The following is a 25932-nucleotide window of genomic DNA, read 5'->3' on the forward strand; positions in this document are numbered from 1 at the left end:
TTTGGTAGAGGTCGGGTTTTGCCATGTTGGTCAGGCTGGTCTCAAACTCCTGAGCTCAAGTGATCCTCCTTCCTTGGCCTCCCAAAGTGCTGAGATTACATGTGTGAGCCCCCAGGCCCGCCTCATGGAGGTATATTATTTATAGCTGATGAACACTGTGGTAAGAATTGTCAAATTTGTAAGTTGACAACCTCGCTGAATTTGCTTCTTAGTTTTAATTTTCCCCCAGATATTTATTTTGAAAACCTTCAGAAAAATTGAAAGAATAATACAATAAACACCTGTTTCACTTCCACCTATATTCAACACTTTAACATTTTGCCACATTCTCCCTCCTGCCTATATACCCACATTCATATATAAAGTAAGTTTAAGTCGTGCACAGTGGCTCATGCCTGTAATCCCAGCACTTTGGGAGGCGGAGGCGGATGGATCACTTGAGCTCAGGAGTTCAAGACCAGCTTTGGCAATACAGCAAAACCCCATCTGTACTGAAAAACAAAACAAAACAAAACAAAACAAAACAAAAAAACAAAAATTAGCCGGGTGTGGTGGCACGCGCCTGTAGTCCCAGCTACTTGGAGGGCTGAGGCAGGAGGATTGCTCAAACCTGGGAGGTCAAGGCTGCAGTGAGTCAAGATGGAGCCACTACTCTCCAGCCTGGGCAATAGAGCAAGACCCTGTCTCAAAAATAAATAGTTTATACTCATGACACTTTACCCCTAAATATGTCACTATGCATCTCTTAGAAATAAGGAACTTATACACAGCCACAATGCCATTATTACGTCTAAGAAAATTCACCATAATTCCACAATATTATCTAGTCTGTTTTCTGTTTTCTCTGGTTCTACCAAAAATTCATTTACAGCTTTTTTTTTTTTTTTTTTTTTTTTTTTTGAGACAGAGTCTCTGTCTCTAGGCTGGAGTGCAGTGGCTCAATCTCAGCTCACTGCAATCTCTGCCTCCCCAGTTCAAGCAATTCTCCTGCCTCAGCCTCCCAAGTAGCTGAGACCACAAGCTCATGCCACCATGCCCAGCTATTTTTTGTATTTTTAGTAGAGATGGGCTTTCACCATATTGGCCAGGATGGTCTCAATCTCTTGACCTCGTGATCCACCCGCCTCGGCCCCCCAAAGTGCTGGGATTACAGGCATGAACCACTATGCCCGGCTCCCCTTTATTTTTTTAAGAGACTGAGTGTCACTCTGTCACCCAGGCTGGAGTGCAGTGGTGTAACCATAGCTCACTGCAGCCTTAAACCTCAAACTCCCATCCTCCGGCCCATCTTGATTTAAAAAAAAAAAAAATTCTGAGGCTGGGTGTCGTGGCTCATGCCTATAATCCCAGCATTTTGGGAGGCCAAGGCAGGTGGATCACCTTTTTGAGTCCCCAGTGTCTATTGTTCCATCTTTTTGTCCATATGTATCCAGGGTTTAGCTCCCACTTATAAGTGAGAACATGCAGTATTTGGTTTTCTGTGTCTGCATTAATTCACTTAGGATAATGGCCTCTAGCTGCATCCATCTTGCTGCAAAGAACATCATTTGATTCTTTTATATGATCATGATATATTTTTAAATGCGATATTGGATTTGGTTTGCACTTACATATAGTTTTTGTATCTGTGTTTATAAGTAAAATGAGTCTGTCTTTTCTTTATCTTATACTACCCTTATCAGTTTTAGAATCAAGGTTATACTCGTATTGTAAAATTAGTTGAGTAATGTTTTTCGTTTTTTGTTGTTGTTGTCACCTCTGTTATTTAGTGTGTATCCACTTACACATGGGTCTTTTTCCAGGCTCTTTATTCTGTCCCACTAGATTATTTACATCTCTAATCTAATACCACAGTGTATTAATTGGTTTTACTATTTTTGTAATCTTTATTGTGATTGTACTTGTTTCCCCTACTTTGTTTTTTATTTAGTTTACTTGCTTTTTTCTTAGTTTATTGGCATGTTCTTTTTTCTTGTTCAGTCTTTCAGACATTCCATATCTTGTCAATCTATTCAAAGAACCAGGTATTAGTTTTATTAACCTTTTACATTTTTTGTTGTAATTTTCAATTTGATTGATTTTCTCTTATCTTTATTATTTTCTTCATTTGTGTATGTTGCTGCTACTTTTTTGGCTTCTTGCATTAAATACTCAGCTGGTTTGTTACTATTCTTTATATTTTCTGATAAATATACTTGAAGCTTAAATTTTCCTCTAAGTCCTGTTTGATTTTGTTTGTTTGTTTTTTGAGACAGCATCTCGCTGTGTCACACAAGCTGGAGTGCAGTGGCGTCATCTCAGTTCACTGAAACCTCTGCCTCCCAGGTTCAAGTGATTCTCCTGCCTCAGCCTCCCAAGTGGCTGGAATTACAGGTGCCCACCACCACATCCAGCTAATTTTTAGTAAAGACAAGGTTTCACCATATTGGCCAGGCTGGTCTTGAACTCCTGGCCTCAAGTGATCCACCCACCTTGGCCTCGCAAAGTGTTGGGAATACAGGCATGAGCCACCGTGCCCAACCCTTAAAATCTTTTTGATCTGACATGAAAGCTGCAACAATGGCTTTTTTTGGTTAATATTTTGGTTTATGTTTTTTTTTTTTGTCTATTTGCAACCTTTCTGTATCCCCTTTTAAAATAATACTATATTTTAATTCAATACATTGTTTTTAATGTAAGAGATTATTTTTTCTTTTTATTTATAAATTTAACCCATTTACACTTATTTCATTTGCTGTTATAGTCAGTCTCCTATCAACCATCTTATTTCCTATTTTCAATATCTAATTTTTCCCTTTATTCTTCTTTCATACTTTTATTGCATAAATAGAATTTTCTTTTGTTGGTTTGAAAATTATACATTTTATTTTTATCCTTCTGGGTGTCACTCCTAGCTTATTATAACCATGTTTATGTATATTTATCCTCATCAATTTTGAGCTTATTGATAGCTATATCTTTCTAACCAAAAAAAGCAAGTGCTCACCTCCCCCTGGACTTCAGTCCACTCACTTCCACACACACAGTTCTATCATGTTGTTTCATCTAGAATTTCAATGATAATGATGAATATAGGGTTTTTTTAGATTTACTTATACTACCATATATGTTTCTAAGTACTTTAGTCACCCTTCATTCCCATATCTTGTAGTGTCCTCTGAGATTTAATTCTCTTCTTGCTAATGAACTTCCTCCAAAAGTGTTTTCCTTTCTTATTAGTTTCTCTTTCTTTCTTTTTTTTTTGAGATGGAGTCTCGCTCTGTTACCCAGGCTGGAGTGCATTGGCCTTCTGCAGACTCCGCCTCCCAGGTTCAAGTGATTCTTGTGCTTCAGCCTCCTGAGTAGCTGGGATTACAGGTGCACACCACCACACCCATATTTTTAGTAGAGACAGGGTTTCACTATGTTGGCCAGGCTGCCCTTGAACTCCTGGCCTGAAGAGATCCACCCACTTCAGCCTCCCAAGGTGCTGGGATTATAGGCATGAGCCACCATGCCCAGCCCGAAAGTGTTTTTCAAAGAGGGTCTTTAGGTAGTAAATCTTCTGAGAACTTGAAAGCTTGAGAACATCTTTCTTTCTAGTTTTGTACCAGAATTATAGTTTAGCTGGATATAAAAATTCTAGTTCTAAAGTTCTTTTTCTTGTATCAGGAATTGCTATTGAAAAAACTAATATCAGTATGATACTTGTTCCTAGTGAGTGGCATATGGGGATTTCTTTTTATGTTTGTTTTCTTGCTTGTATGTCTTAATTCTTGAGAAGATTTTAGAATTTTTGTCTCTCTTAAATTTTTCTTTAATGTGTTAAGTATTTTTCCAAATCTATCTTGTTGATATTCTGTCTGAAATCTTACACTTTTCTCTAACTCTGGGAAATTTTAGGATTCTTGGGAATTCTTTTTTTCATTATTTTTTTAAGCATTTCCTTCCAGGTTTTTCATCCCTCTTCTCTTCTGGAACTCCCATTTTAACTATATATCTTCCATATTTAATAACTTTAGCCTCATATCTTTCATCTTCTTATCTCTTCTGATAATTTCTGGGAGAGTTCGCCATCCTTATCTTCTAGTTTATGAATTCATTCTTAGTCTGAATCTATTTCACTATTCAACTTGTATATTGCCTTCTTTCTTTCAGCTATTATATTTTTTACACTTGTTAACTTTTTTATACAGTCTCATCCTATTTCAAATTTACAATATACTTTAGCCAGGCATGGTGGCACCTGCCTGTAGTCCCGGGTACTTGAGGCTGATGCAAGAGGATCCTTTAAGCCCAGGAGTTTGAGGCTTCAGTGAGCTATGATTGTGCCACTGCATTCCTGCCTGTATGACAGAGAGAAACCCTTTCTGTATAAAAAAAATTAGATAATAATTTTTTTTAAATGTGCAACAGTCTCCATTATTTCCTAGAAGACTTTTATTTTGATTATTTTATTTATTTATTTATTTATTTTTATTTTTATTTTTATTTATTTTTTATTGATCATTCTTGGGTGTTTCTTGCAGAGGGGGATTTGGCAGGGTCACAGGACAATAGTGGAGGGAAGGTCAGCAGATAAACAAGTGAAGAAAGTTCTCTGGTTTTCCTAGGCAGAGGACCTTGCAGCCCTCCGCAGTGTTTGTGTCCCTGGGTACTTGAGATTAGGGAGTGGTGATGACTCTTAACGAGCATGCTGCCTTCAAGCATCTGGTTAACAAAGCACATCTTGCACCGCCCTTAATCCATTCAACCCTGAGTGGATACAGCACATGTTTCAGAGAGCACAGGGTTGGGGGTAAGGTCACAGATCAACAGGATCCCAAGGCAGAAGAATTTTTCTTAGTACAGAACAAAATGAAGTCTCCCATGTCTACCTCTTTCTACACAGACACGGCAACCATCCGATTTCCCAATCTTTTCCCCACCTTTCTCCCCTTTCTATTCCACAAAACCGCCATTGTCTTCATGGCCCGTTCTCAATGAGCTGTTGGGTACACCTCCCGGACCGGGCGGCTGGCCGGGCGGGGTGCTGACCCCCCCACCTCCCTCCCGGACGGGGTGGCTGGCCGGGCGGGGGGCTGACCCCCCCCACCTCCCTCCGGGACGGGGCGGCTGGGCGGGCAGAGGGGCTCCTCACTTCCCAGTAGGGGCGGCCGGGCAGAGGCGCCCCTCACCTCCCGGACGGGGCGGCTGGCCGGGCGGGGTGCTGACCCCCCACCTCCCTCCCGGACGGGGCGGCTGGCCGGGCGGGGGGCTGACCCCCCCACCTCCCTCCCGGACGAGGTGGCTGCCGGGCGGAGACGCTCCTCACTTCCCAGACGGGGTGGCTGCTGGGCGGATGGGCTCCTCACTTCTCAGACGGGGCGGCTGCCGGGCGGAGGGGCTGCTCACTTCTCAGACGGGGCGGCCGGGCAGAGACGCTCCTCACATCCCGGACGGGGCGGCAGGGCAGAGGTGCTCCCCACATCTCAGACGATGGGCGGCCGGGCAGAGACGCTCCTCACTTCCCAGATGTGATGGCGGCCGGGCAGAGACGCTCCTCACTTTCCAGACTGGGCAGCCAGGCAGAGGGGCTCCTCACATCCCAGACGATGGGCGGCCAGGCGGAGACGCTCCTCGCTTCCCAGACGGGGTCGCGGCCGGGCAGAGGCTGCAATCCCGGCTCTTTGGGAGGCCAAGGCAGGCGGCTGGGAGGTGGTTGTAGCGAGCCGAGATCACGCCACTGCACTCCAGCCTGGGCGCCATTGAGCACTGAGTTAACGAGACTCCGTCTGCAATCCCGGCACCTCGGGAGGCCGAGGCTGGCAGATCACTCGCGGTTAGGAGCTGGAGACCAGCCCGGCCTACACAGCGAAACCCCGTCTCCACCAAAAAAATACGAAAACCAGTCAGGCGTGGTGGCGCGCGCCTGCAATCGCAGGCACTCGGCAGGCTGAGGCAGGAGAATCAGGCACGGAGGTTGCAGTGAGCTGAGATGGCAGCAGTACCGTCCAGCTTCGGCTCAGCATCAGAGGGAGACTGTGGAAAGAGAGGGAGAGGGAGACCGTGGGGAGAGGGAGAGGGAGAGGGAGAGGGAGAGGGCGAGGGCGAGGGCGAGTTGATTATTTTATTTTATTTACTTATTTATTTTTCAGAGATGGGGGCTTGGTCTGTCACTCAGGCTGGAGTGCAGTGGTGCAATCTCAGCTTACTGTAGCCTCAACTTCCCAGGCTCAAGCGATCCTCCCACCTCAGCCCCAGGTGGCTAGGACTACAGGGGTGTGCCACCACACCCGGCTAATTTCTTTTAAATTTTTTTGTAGTGACAGGTTTTCTCCATGTTGCCCAGGCAGGTCTCAAACTCCTTAGCTCAGGCAATCTGCCCGCCTTGGCATCCCAAAGTGCTGGGATTACAGGCATGAGCCACCTTGCTCAGCCTATAAGGATTATTTTAAATTCTTGTTCTCACTGGTCTATTAATTCCGCTTCCTCTCATATAGGTTCTTCATTTTCGGGGTCCTCTTTTAAAAGGATTACATTATTTGGATGTATTATTTATTTTTCTTTCTGAGCTCATATTACTCTGGATGTGTCATTCTCTTGGCTGGTGATATGTATCTGGGGAGAGAGTTACTATCTGGGTCTAATTCTGCCACACCCTCAACCTCCTCTCCTATCCCTTCCCTCCCAGTTTACTTAAGCAGAAGAGGATGTGCCTTTGGATGAACCTGTTGGGTCTCACTCCAGGTTCTGCTGCTCCTGAAATGCCACTTCCCAAGGCTGACTCCTCCCTCTGTAGGCCCAAAGTGGAGGAATTAGCAGGAGGAGGGGATGTCAAGTGGTGAACTACAGGGTCTGGGTCCTCGTGGTGGTTTTGTATTGTGTCACCTTGGTTAAGTTGAGACTACTTTTCCCAGAATACCCTTCCCTGTATGGTTCTGGGTTGGAGTTGGCCTAAGGAAATTTGCTCAAGATTTGGAAGTTAGAAGTAAAGCAAGTCTGAAGGTTTTATGCTTCTGAAGGTTGTCATGGCTACAGGCAGTGAGAGAGCAATGCAAAGGTTCCAGAGTTCCAACTGTTTTGGTTTGTTTGTTTGTTTGTTTGTTTGTTTTGAGACAGGGTTTTACTCTGTTGCCCAGGCTGGGGTGCAGGGGCATGAACATGGCTCACTGCACCCTTGACCTTCTGGGCTCAAGCGATCCTCTTGCCTCAGGCTTCTGTTTAGCTGGGACCACAGGCGGGCACCAAAATGCCTGGCTAATTTTTTTGTTTTTATTTTGGTAGACACGAGGTCTCACTTTGTTGCCCATGCTGTTCTCAAACTTCTCGGCTTAAGTGATCCTCCCACCTCGGCCTCCCAAAGTGCTGTGTTACAGGCATAAGCCACCGCACCTGGTCTCTACTTCGTTCTTAACTCTTCTTCCTGACTCTGTGATCAGCTCTTTTTCCTCACTGACATCTCTTATCACCAGCAGAGGCCTACCACTAGACACCAGGTGAGAACTCACAGAAGTAGAATCTATGAAGAAGCAACAATCTTCTGTTGACTTTTTACAGTAGCTCCCTTTCTCTCTTCCACTGCAGGAAGCAAGATAAACTTATCTTCCTCATTTTCCAGCAAGCTCCAGCTTGTCTCCCCTCCACCCCCAACCAGTGCTTTCCAAGGGCCGATAAGTGATTTTCCCACCATCCTACAACTCCCTTTGTGACCTTTACTTCTCTGTCTCCTCCAACAATTGTGTAAAGTCTCATTCCTATAATAATCATTCATTCCATGATATTTGCAGTGGTTCTACTTCCCTGGTTGAGCCCTGGTAGATACAGTTCCTGAGAACTTCATGGAGCAGTTTCTGCACCAAACCTGCCCTCTCTACCTCTGGACCTCTACGTGAAAAAGAGAAGTACATCTCTGTCTTGGGTTATCCACTGTTATTTTGGTCTGCCTTCCTGGAGCCAGGCCGCCACTGGTCTTGAACCCCTATCCTCCTCTAGACCATTATGGGAGACAGAAAGAACTTCTACCTTATCTGACGCATTGCAATTTTTAGTTTCTAACAGGAACTTGCCTTATAGCTTAAGTAAATCCCACTTCCTCTACCTCACTTTTTACTTGGCTGTATTTTACTCACCCTTCGGTTTTTCCTGACGTCTAGTTAAGTCTGATCCTTTTATTGTGCCAGCAGTCTCCCAGAACACCCATCACTTTGGATATATTTGCTCCATGACTGTCTCCCCTACTAGACTAGACCCTGACTCTTTTTTCCTTGTTTTTGTTTTTGTTTTTTTGATATAATAGTTTCACTCTGTGACCCAAGCTGGAGTGCAGTGGCACAATCTTGGCTCACTGCAACCTCCACCTCTCAGGTTCAAGCAATTCTTGTGCCTCAGCCTCCCGAATAGCTGGGATTACAGGCAAGTGCCACCACACCCAGCTATTTTTTGTATTTTTAGTACAGATGGGGTTTTGCTATGTGGGCCAGGCTGGTCTTGAACTCCTGACTTTAGGTGATCCTCATGCCTCAGCTCCCAAAGTGCTGGGATTACAGGTGTGAACCACTGCGCCCGGCAACCCTGACTCGTTTGTTGTTGTTGTTTTGTTTTGTTTTGTTTTTTTGTTTTGTTTTTTTTTTATTTTTTATTTTTTTGAGACGGAATCTCACTCTTTCTCCCAGGCTGGTGTGCAGTGGCACAATCTTGGCTCACTGCAACCTCTGCCTCCCGGATTCAAGTGATTCTCCTGCCTCGGCCTCCCGAGTAGCTGGGATTGCAGGTATGTGCTACCACACCTGGCTAATTTTTGTATTTTTAGTAGAGACGGCATTTTACCATGTTGAACAGGCTGGTCTTGAACACCTGACCTCAGTGGATCTGCTCGCCTTGGCCTCCCAAAGTGCTGGGATTACAGGCATAAGCCACCGCACCTGGCCCCAACCCTGACTCTTATTCCTGTTCTCCTCCCAGCCCATAACACAGAACTGACACACAGCAATTCATTGAATGAATGAACCTTTTTTAAGGTAGCTACAGAGAAGATAAACCTTTTGGTGGGTTTGGCTGAGATTGGTCTGTACAGCAGCTCTAAATTCCTTGAGCAGGGCCTGGCTTGTCCATGTCTTATGCTCTTTCATTCTAAAGCCTTGAGCTACTTTCTAAACATTGGGTGCCTCATAGCCAGTTACTGCACGTTAAGAGGATATGGTATGTGTGCTCCAGACATCAAGGCCACCAGACCCACCCCGCTATGTGTGACATGTGGAACACAGCATTGGGACATACCCAACCTTTGCTATCTTCTCTAAGAACTGCCTACCAAACGCTTTTCCTGCCCAGGCTGGAGTGCAGTGGCACGATCTCGGCTCACTGCAACCTCCGCCTTCCGGTTTCAAGTGATTCTCCTGCCTCAGCCTCCTGAGGAGTGGGCCCAGCCTGGGGTCACCGCTATCCTGTGGAATACTTATATGAGTATTAGGAAAAAGTGTACTTTCTCAGCATACTTTATTGCCATCTGCTAAAGTGGTTTCATTATGAATACAGGTATTTACAGTGTCTCTCATGTGAATGGGACCCTTGGAGTTATCCACTGCACAGCCTGCATAACCAAATGTGGATACTGCCCTGCCAGCCTCCCATTAGCCTTATTAGCATCATGTGACCTTGCCTTCCTTGGAAGCCAGGCTGATTGGACCAGCAGTGGAGATCCCACTCAAGCTGGCCAATCAGATTGGTTCTCCCAGGAATTTGAAGTTGGGATAAGCAACTCCAGCTTGTCATCATTGCACTGGAAGAAAATGTTGAATAGTGGCTGGCATGTTTCAGTTAGGTTTCCTGATTGCAAGCAACAGAAACCAATATTAATGTAAATGGATAACTTAAGCAAAATGGAATGTATTGGAAGTAGTCTCTGAAAGCCAGAGAACCAGGGGGCCAGAAAGGAGGAGGAGCAATGGAACAGCCTCACACCAGAATAGTCAGAATAGTCTGGTCAGGCCCCCACTGCTGGGTGAATGACCTCCATCCATTTCTCCCTCTTCTGTGTCTTTCCTGTAGGACTCATAGTCTTGGGCAAGAGCATCTGACCAGTCAAACTTCACTCAGGTGCCCAAACCTGGATATATGGCGATGGTGAGAGGAGTCCGCCTGTATTTTTCTCCCTTAACTCAAAAAACTTTTTTTCCATTTATAAAAATATTTAGAACACATAAAACTAGACAACTTTAGCTAGGCATGGTGGCTCATGCCTGTAATCCCAGCACTTTGGGAGTCCGAGGCTGGTGATCACCTGAGGTCAGGAGTTCAAGACCAGCCTGGCCAACATGGTGAAACCCCATCTCTACTAAAAATACAAAAATTAGCCAGGCATGGTGGCGCGTGCCTGTAATCCCAGCTACTCAGGATGCTGAGGCAGGAGAATCACTTGAACCTGGGAGGTGGAGGTTGCAGCGAGCCAATGTCATGCTCCCCATGCTGAGATCATGCCGCTGCACCCCAGCCTGGGCATTAGAACAAGATCTTGTCTCTCTTTTTTTTTTTTTTTTAGACGGAGTTTCGCTCTTTTGCCCAGGCTGGAGTGCAGTGGCATGATCTCGGCTCACTGCAATCTCCCCCTTCCGGTTTCAAGTGATTCTCCTGCCTCAGCCTCCTGAGGAGGCTACAAGGCAGTTTGAAAGTTTCTTGCAAAATTAGACGTACTCTTACCATATAATTCAGCAATTGTACTCCTTGGGTTTTTGTTTTGTTTTGTTTTGTTTGTAGAGCTCTCAGCCTGCTAAAGATCTAGATGTTTATGATGATGGCTTATTTATTTATTTAACAGTTTTTTTTTTTTTTTTTTGAGACGGAGTCTCACTCTGTCACCCGTGCTGGAGTACAGTGGCACAATCTCGGCTCACTGCAACCTCCGCCTCCTGGGTTCAAGCAATTCTCCTGCCTCAGCCTCCTAAGTAGCTGGGATTAACAGGCACATGCCATCATATCTGGCTAATTTTTGTCTTTTTAGTAGAGACGGGGTTTTGCCATGTTGGCCAGGCTGGTCTTGAACTCCTGACCTCAGAAGATCCACCCGCCTTGGCCTTCCAAAGTGCTAGGATTACAGGCATGAGCCGCCACACCCGGCCTGTTTAACAGACTTTTAAAGAGTAATTTTAGGTTCTCAGCAAAACTGAGCAGAAAGTACAGAGTTCCCTCACATTCCTGTCCCCTCCAGCATTCCCACTATCAACATTCAGTACCATGGTGGTACATTTGTTACAGTGAATGAATCTACATTAGCACACCATTATCACTGAAAGTCAAGAATTTTCATCAAGGTCACTCTTGGCATTGCACATTCTGTGGATTTGGACAAATGTGTAATGACAGGTATACATCATTATAGTATCATGCGGAGTATTTTCACTGCCTTAAACATCCTCTGTGCTCTATTCATCCCTTCAACCCTCCTAATCCCTGGTGATCCCAGGTGACCACTGATCTTTTTACTGTCTTCGTGGTCTTGCCTTTTCTAAAATGTCATATGGTTGGAATCATATAGGATGCAGTCCTTTTCAGATCAGCTTCTCTCATTTAGTGATATGAATATGTTTCCTTCATGTCTTTTCATGTCTTGATAGTGTGTTTCTTTTTACTGCCAAATAATAGTCCATTGTCTGGATGTTTATTTATCTATTCACCTACTGAAAAACATCTTCATTACTTCTAAGTTTTGGCAATTATGAATAAAGCTGTTATAAACATCCATGTGTAGATTTTTTGTATGGACATAAATTTTCAGCTCATTCGGGTAAATACCAAGGAGTACAACTGCTGCATTGAATGGTAAGAGTATGTTTAATTTTGCAAGAAACTGCCAAACTGTCTTCCAAAGTAGCCAAACCATTTTGCATTCCCACTAGCAATGAATGAGAGTTCCTGTTGCTCCATATCCTCACCAGCATTTGGTATTATCAAAAGGAGAACCTTTCTCCTTTCTCCATGTGAGACGGCCTCTGTCAAATTCTTTCCTCTAAAGCAGCTTCTATGGCTAGATGTGGTGGCTCATATCTGTTATCCCAGCGCTTTGGGAGGCCGAGGCGGGTGGATCACTTGAGGCCAGGAGTTCAAGACCAGCCTGGCCAACATGGCAAAACCCCATCTCTACTAAAAATACAAAAGATTAGCTGGGCATGCAGGTGCATGCCTGTAATCCCAGCTACTCAGGAGGCTGAGGCAGGAGAATAGCTTGAAGCCAGGAGGTGGAGGTTGCAGTGAGCCCTAACCCTGCCACTGCACTCCAGCCTGAATGACAGTGAGACTGTCTCAAAAAATAAAATAAAATAAAATACCTTCTGCATAAATTTTTTGCATTTATGTAAGCAAAATGTGTGGGGGAATTATGATAGACCTTCATAGAGTCATTGTACTCTATCTTTGTTACCTCATATTCATTTAAATATTCTTGTTTTTCTTCATCAGTGACAACTCCCCACATTCCACCAATAATCTTGCCAATTTCCATCAATTTCAGGTCCGTATTGGAAGCCTTGACTCTGGCCCAGACATTTCTGCTGTACCTCATGTAGGGTATGAGTGGCTTATCTTTGAGGGTTTTGGAATAGTAATACTAGAGGATGCCATGACCCGGGCTGTTGGTGCAGGGGTTCCCTCCCAGCCTGTAGCTGTAGGTGAGATGCCTGTGTGGAGTGCATCCCACAAACAGTGGTGTGCTGGGCACTTGTGCTGCAGGAGCTGGGGGGGTGGGGGGGTAGGGCACAAGATGGTCCTTTTCACATTTTGAAAAATTAAGTTTTCATTTCCTTAAGAACAAATCTGATTAGGGAGGTTGGTGGATCACTTGAGCCCAGGAGTTCAAGATGAGCCTGGGCAACATGGTGAAACTCCATCTCTACAAAAAATACAAAAATTAGCTGAGCATGGTAGTGAGACAGGATTCTTTCCCTTGACCTTGACCCCCTTCATGGGCAGGAACTGGAGTGGCTCGTTTCACTTAGCCTTCAGTCCATGGATGGCGAAGTGTTAACAGCTCAGTGAAGGGTCAGGGTGACAGCCTCCTGCACCTGCCCTTTTTGACAGCCAAGTTCTGGCTCGGTGTCCGGGAAGAATCAGGTCACACGAATTGTTTGAAAGATGATGAATGCAGAAGGCTTTATTGAGCAGTGGAAGTGGCTCCTGATGGAAGGGGAGCTGGAAAAGAAGAAGGTGATCTTTCCCTGAAGCCACACTGTCTGAAGTTAGCTGTGTCTATCTGTAGTCTCCGATGCTCAGTTGCTTGCTCCTCTGCTTGCCACTCAGCCACTTATATCCCCAAGGCTCAGCAGCTTGCATCCCCAACAACATGCATCAGCCACTTGTGTTGCTCTTTTCTTCTGCCAGCTGGTCTGGTTTTTATGGGCACAGGATAGGGGCATGACAGGCCAAAAAGGCAATCATTTGGGTGGAAAAGCAGGGTCAGCTGTTTTCACTTAGGGCCGAGGTTTGAGGCTTGAGGGTGCAGTTTAGGTGGGAGCCCAGCTGTTCTGTATCAGTAGCACACTTGTAGTCCCAGTTATTCAGGAGGCTAAGGTGGGAGGATCACCTGAGCCCAGGAGGTCAAGGCTACAGTGAGCCATGATCACACCTCTGCACTCCAGCCTGGGTGACAGAGCAAGACTCTGTCAAAAAAAGCAAAAAAAGATAAAATCTTAAACACCATGGAAAGGAAAAGCATTCACAGCTCCAGCTTTGCTCCCATCCCTCTGGTTCTGTGGAGGGAGGAAAATGCCTGGATTTACCATCCCACACAGGTCACATCCAGTGTGAGAGGGTCAGGTCTCCCCGTATTAATATATTGTCTTATTTTCTGTGTTCTTGATACTCTGGCATCTGAGGCCTAGCTGAATGGAGATGGACTGCCCCTACTCAGCCTAGCTGATTCTTAGAGAGAGCCAGGGACTCACCTCGCTGGGGAGTATGCCTTTCATATGCAAATGAACCAATCCAGAGCCCATACTGTTCACCACCTCTTCTGTCTGACTCTTACAATCTATCAGGCAATATTCCTCTCCCTTAGTCATTCCAGGGCCAGGTAGCAGGCAACCGTTAGAGGCATTTGAACCAGAGAAACTCCATCTTGAATGGGGGCTGAGTAAAATAAGGCTGAGGCCTCCTGGACTACATTCTCAGTAGGATTCTTAGTCACAGGATGAGATAGGAGGTTGGCACAAGATAACAGGTCACAAAGACCTTGCTGATAAAACAGCATGCGGTAAAGAAGCCAGCCACATCCCACCAAAACCAAGATGGCCATGAAAGTGACCTCTGGACATCCTCACTGCCCATTATATGCTAATTATAATGCATTAGCTTGCTAAAAGACACTCCCACCAGCACCATGACAATTTACAAATGCCATAGCAACGTCAGGAAGTTCCCCTATATGGTCTAAAAAGGAGAAGAAACCTCAGTTCTGGGAGCTGTCCACCCCTTTCCTGGAAAATTCATGAATAATCCACCCCTTGTTTAGCATATAATGAGGAAATAACCATAAAAATAGCCAATGAGCAGCCCATGCTGGTGTTCTGCCTATGCAGTGGCTTTCATGCACGTCTGTGTAAAGAGACCACCAAGAGGCTCTGTGTGAGCAACAAGACTGTTTATTTCACTTGGGTGCAAGTGGGCTGAGTCCAAAAAGAGAATCAGCAAAGGGTGGTGGGATTATCATTAGTTCTTATAGGTTTGGGATAGGCAATGAAGTTAGGAGCAATTTTTTGCGGGCAGGGGTTGGATCTTACAAAGTACATTCTCAAGGGTGGGGAGAATATTACAAAGTACCTTCTTAAGGGTGGGGAGGGTGTATCCTACAAAGTACATTCACAAGGGCAGGGGAATATCACAAAGTACATTATTGCAAGGGTGGGGAAGGTGTATTGTCACAAAGTTAATTGATCAGTTAGGTTGGGGCAGGAACAAATCACAATGGTGGAATGTCATCAGTTAAGGCAGGAATTGGCTATTTTCACTTCTTTTGTGGATCTTCAGTTGCTTCAGGCCATCTGGATGTATATGTGCAGGTCACAGGGGATATGATGGCTTAGCTTGGGCTCAGAGGCCTGACGTTCCTGTCTTCTTATATTAATATGAAAAACAAAACAAAATAGTGGTGAAGTGTTAGGGCAGCAAAAATTTTGGGGGTGGTATGGAGAGATAATGGGCGATGTTTCTCAGGGCTGCTTTGAGGGGATTAGGGGCGGCGTGGGAACCTACAGTGGGAAAGATTAAACTGAAGAAAGATTTTGGGGATAAGGGGTGATATTGTGTGGTTGTCAGGAGCATTTGTTGTATAGAATGATTGGTGACGACCTGGATGCAGTTTTGTATGAATTGAGAAACTAAACAGAAAACACAAGGTCTGAATAAAAGAAGGAGAAAAATAGGTATTAAAGGACTAAGAATTGGGAGTACCCAGGACATCCAATTAGAGAGTATCCAAGAGAGTTTAGCATAATTATTTGCTTGGTTGGTGAGTTTTTGGGCTCTGTCCTTGAGTTTTTTTATGTTGTCATATACCAGGCCAGATCGATTTAGGTAAAAACAACACTCTTCATTTAAAAACATACAGTCCTCCTTTTTTTTTTTTTTTTAGCAGTGAGTAAGTCGAGGCCTTGGTGGTTTTGGAGGAAAGAGAAATGCAAAGCCAGCAATTGTTTGTTAAAGAATGATTAGAAACGGCTTGCAGAGAGTGAGTGAGACTGATAGTGTTGTGGAGATAGCTGGGGAGAGGTAGAGAGTGGCATAAGAACAGGAAGGAGAATAAGAGTGAGTATAAAAGTAAAGAATAGGACTTCATCAGGGTGAAAGTATTGGAGGGTGCCCTGCCAGCAAAGATCATCTACCCACTCCAAGAGGGAGTTAAAGTGGCAGTTTGGGGATAGTACCAGAAGATGTCCATTATGATGGTTTGGAGGAACAGTGTAAACCGGCAGTGTAAACAGGGCCAAGGCATTTATGAGTAGTTGAGAATGGTGAATAAGAGTATGACTAGACAGAAGATGGTAGGGATGACAAGTTTTTGGGGCACAGTCCAAGTATTGGGGGTGACTGTGTAAATCCCTGTTGCAAAAAGTAGGGTAAGGACGAATAGACCTAATAGAATGAAGGGATGTATTAGGCTCATAAGGGTTATTACTGTTCTTCAGAAATGTGAGTGAGCTTAAGGGAAGTAGGGGAGAGAACTTGTGACTTCCAGGGGGAAGAGGAGAGATCAGGCTGTCTGTCTGATGGACACAGCTTTATTCTGGATCAGTGAACCTAATGGGGAGGGTCCTGCAGGCAGATGGCAGTTGGGGTACTATAGATGACTAAGTAGGGTCCAGTCCATCAAGCTTGTAGAGTTTGAGGGGTCAGATTCTTAACAAGAACTGATCGTCCAGCTAGGGTGTCTTTATACGGCTGGGAATCTGGAGTAGGCAAAAGAAGATTAGCAGCCTGGTGAATTTCCTGTCTAGCCTGCTGGAGGACAGGAAAATAGTCGCCTAGAGGGCTGGTGTCTGGGATGAGGTTGGGGCCGAGCAAGAAGGTGCATCCATATAAAAGTTCAAATGGACTGTACCCTGTAGCATCTGGAGGACAGGCTCTAATTCTGAGAAGGGCAAGAGGTAAAAGTACTGTCCAGTCCTTTTTAAGTTGGAGGCTGAGCTTGGTGAGGTGTGTCTTTAAAAGACCATTAGTCCATTCTACCTTTCCTGAAGATTGAGGATGGTAAAGGGTATTAAGGTTCCATTGAATACCAAGAGCCTGAGAAACTGCTTGGGTGGTTTGACTATAAAGGCCAGTCTGTTATCAGACTGTACAGAGGTGGGAAGGCCAAACCAAGGAATTATGTCTGACAGAAGGGAAGAAATGTCGGTGGTGCCCTTCTCAGACCCTGTGAAGTGAAAGTGTCTATCCATCCAGTGAAAGCGTCTACTCAGACCAAGAGATATTTTAGTTTCCTGACTCAAAGCAGGTGAGTAAAGTCAATTTGCCAGTCCTGGGCGGGGGCAAATCCCCGAGCTTGATGTGTAGGGAAGGGAGGGGGCCTGAACAATCCCTGAGGAGTAGTAGAATAGCAGATGGAACACTGAGAAGTGATTTTCTTGAGGATAGATTTCCACGATGGAAAGAAAATGAGAGGTTCTAAGAGACAGGCTAGCGGTTTGTAACCTACATGGAAGAGGTTATGAAATGACGACAGAATAGAATGGGCCCGTGAGGCTGGAAGGAGATATTTTCCTTGGTCCAAGAACCATTTGCCTTGTGTGGGAAGATATTGATAGGTGGAAGTTTCAGTGGGAGAGTAGGTGGGAGTGACCAATGAGAAGGAGAAAAACTGGCCATGAGGGACAGAAGTTGGAACGCCAGCAGCTTCTTTAGCTACCTTGTCAGCATAAGCATTGCCCTGAGAAATGGGATCTGACACCTTTTGATGGCCCTTGCAGTGAATGACTCCAGCTTCCTTTGGAAGTAAAGCGGCCTAGAGAAGAGTTTTTATTAAAGAGGCATTAATGATGGAGAACCCTTGCACAGTGAGGAAACCTCTTTCAACCCATATGACAGCATGGTGGTGCAAGATATGGGAGGCATATTTAGAGTCAATATAAATATTGATGCATAGTCCCTTTGCAAGAGTGAAGGCCCAAGTTAAGGAAATGAGTTTAGCTTGCTGAGAGGTAGTGGAGGGGGGCAGAGAAGTAGCCTCAATGATAGATATGGAATATACTATAGCATAGCCTGCCTTTGCTGGTGAGTGGCAATCAGGCCGGGTGGAACTGCCATCAATAAACCAAATGTGATTAGGGTGAGGAACAGGAAAGAATGAAATATGCGGAAATGGAGTGAATGTCAGGGGGATCAGAGAGATACAGTCATGGGGGTAAGGTGTGGTATCTGGAATAATGTGGGGGCCAGCCTAAAACAGTAAGGTCAAGTTGTTTGGAAAGAAAGGCTACAGGGTGTCGTCCTGGCTCTTGTGTAAGAATTCCAACTGCACAGCCCTGCACTTCAGCTGTGTGTAATGAAAAAGGGTTGGGATGAGTTAGGGAGAGCTAGTATGGGAGCAGCTGCTAGGGCTGTTTTTAAGGAATGGAAAGAGGAGTGGGGAAAGAATTTAGGATCTATGGGGTCAACTAGGTTTCCTTTTGTGAGTTTATATAATGGTTTAGTCAGATGGCAAAACAAGGTATCCAAAGGCGAAAGTATCCAACCATGACCAGGAAGGAAAGGAGTTGTTGTTTTGTAGAAGGGGTTGGGGTTTGAGAGACCAGCCAGACATGATTGGCAGGGAGAGCGTGCGTGTTTTCATGAAGAATTATGCTGAGGTAGGTAATGGATGGGGAAGAAATTTGAGCTTTGGAGGGGGATAACTGATGTCCTTTGGAGAATAAATGTTGAAGGAGCAGGAGGGTATCTTGTTGAGAAGACTCAAAGGAGGGACTACAGAGTAGAAGGTCATCAATGTATTGAGTAAGGTGGGAATCAGAGAGGTGGAAAGAAAGTAAATCATGAGAAAGGGCTTGGCTGAAGTAATGAGGGCTGTCCCAGAAGCCTTGTGGCAGTACAGCCCAGGTAAGTTGCTGGGACTGATGGGTGGCAGGGCCAGTCCAGGTAAAAGCAAAGAGGGGCTGGGACAAGGGGTGCAGGGGAATCATGAAAAAAGAGTCTTTAAGATCAAGAATGGAATAGTGAGTTGTGGAGTGAGGTATTGAGGACAAAAGAGTGTACGGGTTGGGCACCACAGGGTGGATAGGCAAAACAATTTGGTTAATAAGGCGCAGATCCTGAACCAACCTGTAAGACTTGTCCGGTTTTTGGACAGGTAAGATGGGGGAATTGTAAGGAGAGTTTGTAGGCTTTAGTAGCCCATGCTGTAGCAGGTGAGTGATAACAGGCTTCAATCCCCTTAAAGCCTGTTGTGGGATGGGATACTGGTGTTGAGCAGGGTAAGGGTGATTAGGTTTTAATGGGATAGTAATGGGCATGTGATCAGTTGCCAGGATGGAAGTAGAGGTGTCCCCATACCTGTGGGTTAAGGTGGCAGGATACAAGAGAAAGACATGAAGGAGGCTTTGGGTTGTGAAGAAGGGCAGCAATGAGATGTGGCTGTAGTCCAGGAATAGTCAGGGAAGCAGATAATTTGGTTAAGATGTCTCGGCCTAATGAGGGAACTGGGCAGGTGGGGATAACTAAAAAGGAGTGTTTAAAAGAATGTTGTCTGGCCGGCTGTGGTGGCTCACGCCTGTAATCCCAACACTTTGGGAGGCTGAGGCAGTTGGATCACGAGGTCAGGAGATGGAGACCATCCTGGCTAACACGGTGAAACCCCGTCTCTACTAAAAATACAAAAAAAAAAAAAAAAATTAGGCATGGTGGTAGGCGCCTGTAGTCCCAGCTACTCGGGAGGCTGAGGCAGGAGAATGGCATGAACCCAGGAGGCGGAGCTTGCAGTGAGCCAAGACCCTGCCACTGCACTCCAGCCTGGGCAACAGAGCGAGACTCCGTCTCAAAAAAAAAAAAAAAAAGAATGTTGTCCAAGTTGGCACTAGATTTGGAGAGTTTTAAGAGGTTTAGCAGCCTGGTCGTCAATACCCACAACAGTTATGGAGGCAAGGAAATAGGCCCTTGAAAAGAAGGTAATGTGGAGTGGGTAGCCTCCATATTGATTAAGAAGGGGATGGACTTACCTTCCACTGTAAGAGTTATCCAAAGCATCTGTGATGGTCCAGGAGGCTTCTGAGGCAATCGGGCAGTGTCAGTCTTCAGCTGCTAAGCTGAGAAGATCTGGGAAGGAGTCAGTCACAGAGCCTTGGGCCAGAGTTCCAGGGGCTCTGGGAGTGGCTGCTGGGTGAGTTGGACAGTCCAATATCCAGTGGGGTCCCACACAGATGGGACATGGCTTAGGAGGAATCCCAGGCTGTGGGCATTCCTTGGCCCAGTGGCCAGATTTCTGGCACTTGAAGCAAGATCCTGGGGGATGCGGTCCTGGAGAAATGCCTGGCCACTGCAGTTTAGGTGTTTTAAAGTTCTTGTGTGTTGGAGATGTGGCTGGGGCTTCTCTTACAGTGGAGGCAAGTAATTGCAACTCAGAAATATGTTGCTGCTTGGCTGCCTCTTCTCTATTATTGCACACCTTGAAGGCAAGGTTAATTAAGTCCTGTTGTGGGGTTTGAGGGCCGGAATCTAATTTTTGGAGCTTTTTCTAATGTCGGGAGTGGATTGGGTAATAAAATGCATATTGAGAATAAGATGGCCTTCTGGAGGAGGGTAGAGGTCAGATGGGTTCATAGAAAAGGAGGATTCAAAGGACTCAGAGCTTGTGGTGGAGACTGAAGGGACAGGAGAGAAAGAAGAAAGATTTGGGATGAGTTGCATTGGGATCAGAGACTAGGGAGGGACCAATGTGTAAAAGAATGCCTGGATGTCAGGTACCTCAGATCATTTGCCCATTTTTCGACAAAAATTATGTATATCTTGTAGGATGGAGAAATTGAAAGTGCCATTTTCTGGCTATTTAGAACAATTGTCAAGTTTGTATTGGGGCCAAGTGGTGTTACATAAGAAAATAAGATCCTTAGGTTTTAGGTCAGGCGAGAGTTGAAGAGGTTTTAAGTTTTTTAGAACACAGGCTAAGGGACAAGAAGCAGGAATGGAGGGCGGAAGGTTGCCCATAGTAAAAAGGTAAGTTTAGAGAAAAGAGAGGGTAGAGACACGGAGGAGGAGGTGGTACTTGCCACCCAGGGGAGGTGGTACGTGCCACCAAGGTGAAGGATCAAGGCAGGCATCCCCACAGTGATCAGACACCTCTGGAATGTGGGTGAATAATCAGGTAGGTGTGCCCACAGTGATTAAACACCAAGTCCGTGACTGGCGCCAGAGTTTTGAGTTCACAGATAAAACACATCTCTACCAGAAAGGGAAAGGAACAGAAATTAAGGAAGAGAGAGATTGAAACATGGAGGGATAGCGAGAGGTTGGAGAAGAGATTGAAAAGACCACTTACCCGATTTGAAATTGGTGAGACGTTCCTTGGGCTGGTCTGAGGACCTGAGGTCATAGGTGGATCTCCTCATGGAGTGAGGGTGAGGACAGGGGACCAGTCTCCTGAAGGAGTCCTCCTGTCCTGGATCTTCAGCACCAAATGTCACGTATGTCCATGTGAAGAGACCACCAACAGGCTTTGTGTGAGCAACAGGGCTGTTTGTTTCACTTGGGTGCAAATGGGCTGAGTCCAAAAAGAGAGTCAGCAAAGGATGGTGAGATTATCGTTAGTTCTTATAGGTTTGGGATAGGTGGTGGAGTTAGGAGCAATTTTTTGTGGGCATGGAGTACTTACAAAGTACATTCTCAAGAGCGGGGAGAATATTACAAAGTACCTTCTTAAGGGCAGGGGAGGATATTACAAAGTACCTTCTCAAGGGTGGGGAGGGTGTATCATACAAAGTAATTCACAAGGGCAGGGGAATATCACAAAGTACATTATCACAAGGGTAGGGAGGGTGTATTGTCACAAGGTCAATTGATCAGTTAGGGTGAGGCAGGAACAAATCACAATGGTGGAATGTCACCAGTTAAGGCAGGAACTGGCTATTTTCACTTCTTTTGTGGATCTTCAGTTGCTTCAGGCCATCTGGATGTATACATGCAGGTCACAGGGGATATGATGGTGAGCTTGGGCTCAGAGGCCTGACAGTGGCCATTCTTTCATTTAAGTAAAGGTTATTTTTTTATTTTTTTATTTTTATTTTTTTGAGATGGAGTCTCATTCTGTTGCCCAGGTTAGAGTGCAGTGGCGTGATCTTGGCTCATTTCAACCACCACCTCCCAGCTTCAAGTGATTCTCCTGCCTCAGCCTCCCAAGTAGCTGGGATTACGGACACGTGCCACCACACCTGGCTAATTCTGTTTGTTTGTTTTTTTTTTAGTAGAGACAGTGTCTCACTTTGTTAGCCAGGCTGGTCTTGAACTCCTGGTGTCAAGTGATCTGTCTGCCTTGGCCTCCCAAAGTGCTGGGATTACAGGTGTGAGCCACTGTGCCCAGCCAAGTAAAGGTTACTTTCTTAATAAACTTGCTTTCACTTTACTCTATGGACTCGCCCTTGCTTGAGATCCAAGAACCCTCTTTTGGGGTCTGGATGGGGACCCGTTTCTGGTAACACAACTAGAGACATCCTCTGTAGCCCAGAACCCACCAGAATTATTCAAACTAGCCAATCCTAAATTTAAATCTGCTCACCCTGACTTGCCTTGCCTTTCTCATGGAAATCACAAGAAAAACTCCTGCCTGTTCTTTGCCCTTCCTCCTGCCTCCAGACTGACCTGTGTGCTTCCCCACAGGGCCCTGCATGGAATGCTATGACCCTCCTCTTGGGAACTGTGCCTAACAAATTATATTTTCTTTTTTTTTTTCTTTTTGAGACAGAATATTGCTATGTCGCCCAGACTGGAGTGCAGTGGCATGATCTCAGCTCACTGCAACTTCCGCCTCCCAGGTTCAAGTGATTCTCCTGCCTCAGCTTCCTGAGTAGCTGGCATTACAGGCACGCACCACCACGTCCAGCTAATTTTTGTATTTTTAATACATATGGGATTTCACCACGTTGGCCAGGCTGGTCTTGAACTCCTGGCCTCATGATCTGCCCACCCCGGCCTCCCAAAGTGCTGGGATTACAGGCATGAGTCACTGTGCCCCGCACAAATTATCTTTTCAACAGCAATCATCTCCTGATCTGTTAGCCTCACTATACCTGAATAAAAACAGAATCCCAGGTACAGTTAACAATAGTCTTCCATCGGAAATTGGGTGCTGTTAGGAAGGGGTATAGATGCTGAGTCACTTCAAAATGACAACTATCTACTGCACAATGCAGACAGAAGCAAATGAAGCCAGTCAGGAGTATAGCGGTAGGGTAGACAGGAGAATGGCAGGCAACTGGGAAAGCTTGAAAGAGAGTTGAGGAGAACAACTCCAGTTTATCACTGTCAAGCTCCTAGATCTAGGCCCTTAGAAGGTCTACTTCTAACTCCGCAACTTCGAGACTGTGACAAGACCCTGTTTCCTTCCAGGAAGCACCCCACTTTTTGTTAAGCAAGTCTAAGTTTTTGCTCCTTGCAGCCCATGATTCCTCCTTATAACGGGGAATTTTGCAACCCACACAGATGCACCTCAAACTATACGAATGCCTTTATCCAGCCTATGGCCCAATGGTTATCTGTCCAGGCACCTCCTGCCTTTCCCCTTCCCTCTCCTTCCCCAGCCTGACCACCTCCGGGCTTAGGATCCCAGGCCAGTGCCTTCCTAGCCCGGATGCTTCCTTCTTTTCTGGTCCAGCTACCTCCCACCTCGCCTTCCTTGACCTCAGGTGGGGTTTCCCTTCTGCAGAGCAGGGATGGAGGCAGGAGTCCTCCCAGCAGAGAAGCCCTGTGTTCCTCCTCTCTTGCCTGAGCAGCCCCACCCCCAAGGCTGGCAGAGGCTGGCCCTGCAGCTCCCGATCGTCTCCCTCTGGTCTGACTGCCTTACCTTTTTAGCCTAAATCCCAGCCCCCCCTTTTAGCAACTGTCATCATGTTTAATCCTGCCTGGGGGAGACCCCCTCCACCTTCCTAAATGGAAGGTATTCCATTACATGCTAAAGTGCAGTTTAAGTAGCTGTAAGGAAGTGTGACAGAAAGTCTGTCAGAGTGGGGCTGGACTTGCCAAAACTTGGTGTGATGTGGGGACTCTGTCAATGTGCTCCTAGGGAAACCTGAGCTGAGCTGAACTGAGGCTGGGGCTGGCAGGATGTTCAAGGTAAGAGGCAGGAAGTGGTGTGGGGGAGGGGCAGACAAAGCGCTGGACCCCCGGGTGGCCTGAGAAGAAGGACTCCCAGTGCGTGGGGGCCGGGGACTTCTTCCTCGTCATTGTGCTGCCAGACAAAGGCAGATGGGTCACCAGGACACCCAGACTGCATTAGGGTGGCCAGGTCGGGCCCAACTCTTGTTGGAACAGGAGTGGGGGTAGAAGGTGGGTAGGGAGGAGGAGGTTGGACAGGATTTCCTCTAAGAGTTTCAGCCTGAGGCCAGAGGCATCCAGACCTGGAGAGGAAAGGCTCTCCCTCCAGAGGAGAGAAGTTGGTGGTTCCTGGAGGAGAAAACCGGCACCTTGGCAGCTGGAGGGCCCAGGCCTGGACACCAACAATATTGAACAGCATGAACTGTGCCCGAAGACGGCCAATGGAGCAAATACTGGCAATGGCCCAGCCAGAGTCCATAGACCTTTCCTGGCCACTTCTTGGTGCCCCTCTCTCCCACATGCCCTGGTTTAATCTACACATGCCCAATCTTTATTCTTTTTCTTTCTTTTTTTTTTTTTTTTTTTTGAGACGGAGTCTTGTCGCCAAGGTTGGAGTGCAGTGGCATGATCTCGGCTCACTGCAACCTCCGCTTCCAGGATTCAAGTGATTCTCCTGCCTCAGCCTCCCGAGTAGCTGGGATTACAGGCATCCGCCACCACACCCAGCTAATTTTTGTATTTTTAATAGAAGTTGGGTTTCACCAGGTTGGCCACGCTGGTCTCGAACTCCTGACCTCAGGTGATCCACCCGCCTCGGCCTCCCAAAGTGCTGGGATTACAGGCGTGAGCCACCGCACTCGGCAATGCCCAATCTTTAGATGAAACCTCCTCTCTGTCTGGCCCAGGGCTGGGTGGTCACAGAGTCAAGGCTCAGTCTGCATTATTTCCTTGGCCTCTCCCCCGGCATCTTCTGCACCTCACTCTGCACTCCCCGATCCCTCCAGGTGAGCCCAGGACCTGCCACACTGTGCCAGCCTCGCCCAAGCCACCCCCCAGCCAGGACGCGGTCTTTCCTGACTCAGCAGGCTGAGGCACCTGAGGCTTTCATTTTAATTATGAACCACTTCAAAGCCTTTCTGGAAGCAGGTGAGAGACAAAAGTGTAAACAAGTGAATGAGTGAGTCATCCGGCCCTCCCTGCCTGGATATTCCTGTCATCCATCTTGCCTCTCTCTCACCCACAGTCTCTGCAGTAACCAACCTGGGTTCTCTCCTAATGTGGGGATTGTCCTGGAGCCCAGGCCTTCCAAGGCTCCTCCGCCCACCAACATCACCTACCTCATCTTCCTCTTCAGCACATCCCCAACATTGTCTAAGCGGTAACTCACTTGACACGGCAGCGGCACACTTGACAGCGGCAAAGCACTTGACACGGATTCATTCATTTACTCCTCACAACAACCTGATGAGGTAGGTACTATTATGTCCATTTTACAGGTGGCAAAAACAAGGCCTAGAGAGGTGAAGTAACTTATCTGTCTAAGGTTACACAGGTTGGTAGTGGGCCCAACGTTCAAATTCCAGCAGTCAGGCTGGGCGCGGTGGCTCATCCCTGTAATCCTAGCATTTTGGGAAGCTGGGGCGGGTGGATTGCCTGAGGCCAGGATTTCAAGACCAGCCTGACCAATATGGCAAAACCCCATCTCTACTAAAAATACAAAAATTAGTCAGGCGTGGTGGCAGGTGCTGCGGTCCCAGCTACTTGGGAGGCTGAGACAGAAGAATTGCTTGAACCCAGGAGGCAGAGGTTGCAGTGAGCTGAGATTGTGCCACTGCACTCTACCCTGGACGACAGAGCAAGACTCCATCTCAAAAAAAAAAAAAAAAATATTCCAGCAGTCTGTTTCCAGAATCACTCCCCCGCCCCCACTTCCCCTCCCCTCCCCCTCTCTTCCCATTTCTTTTCTTTTCTTGAGACAGGGTCTTGCTCTGTTGCCCAGGCTGGAGTGCAGTGGCCCAATCACAGCTCACTGCAGCCTTGACCTCTTGGGCTCAAGCAAGCCTCCCACCTCAGCCTCCCACCCCAAGTAGCTAGAACTAAAAGCATGCACCACCATGCCCAGCTAATTTTTAAATTTTTTTTTTTTTTTTTGTAGAATGAGGTCTCACCATGTTGCCCAGGCTGGTCCAAACTCCT

General features: G+C 46.4%; 1 long non-coding RNA gene across 2 annotated transcripts; it reads left to right on the top strand.

The window, feature by feature from the left end:
• The first annotated feature begins 7093 nt into the window (after window positions 1-7093).
• Window positions 7094-25294, top strand: LOC109028549 (uncharacterized). 2 transcript variants are annotated; one of them, XR_008668983.2, is made up of 5 exons: window positions 7094-7457; window positions 12464-12519; window positions 23705-23754; window positions 24741-24882; window positions 24980-25294. It is a non-coding gene; the product is annotated as an uncharacterized lncRNA (long non-coding RNA). The 2 variants fall into 2 exon arrangements; XR_002007560.3 differs by lacking the exons at window positions 7094-7457; window positions 12464-12519 and adding an exon at window positions 22618-22734.
• The last annotated feature ends 638 nt before the right edge of the window (window positions 25295-25932 follow it).

The sequence above is a fragment of the Gorilla gorilla genome, chromosome 8 (genome assembly GCF_029281585.2).
Source record: "Gorilla gorilla gorilla isolate KB3781 chromosome 8, NHGRI_mGorGor1-v2.1_pri, whole genome shotgun sequence".
Lineage (NCBI taxonomy): Eukaryota > Metazoa > Chordata > Mammalia > Primates > Hominidae > Gorilla > Gorilla gorilla.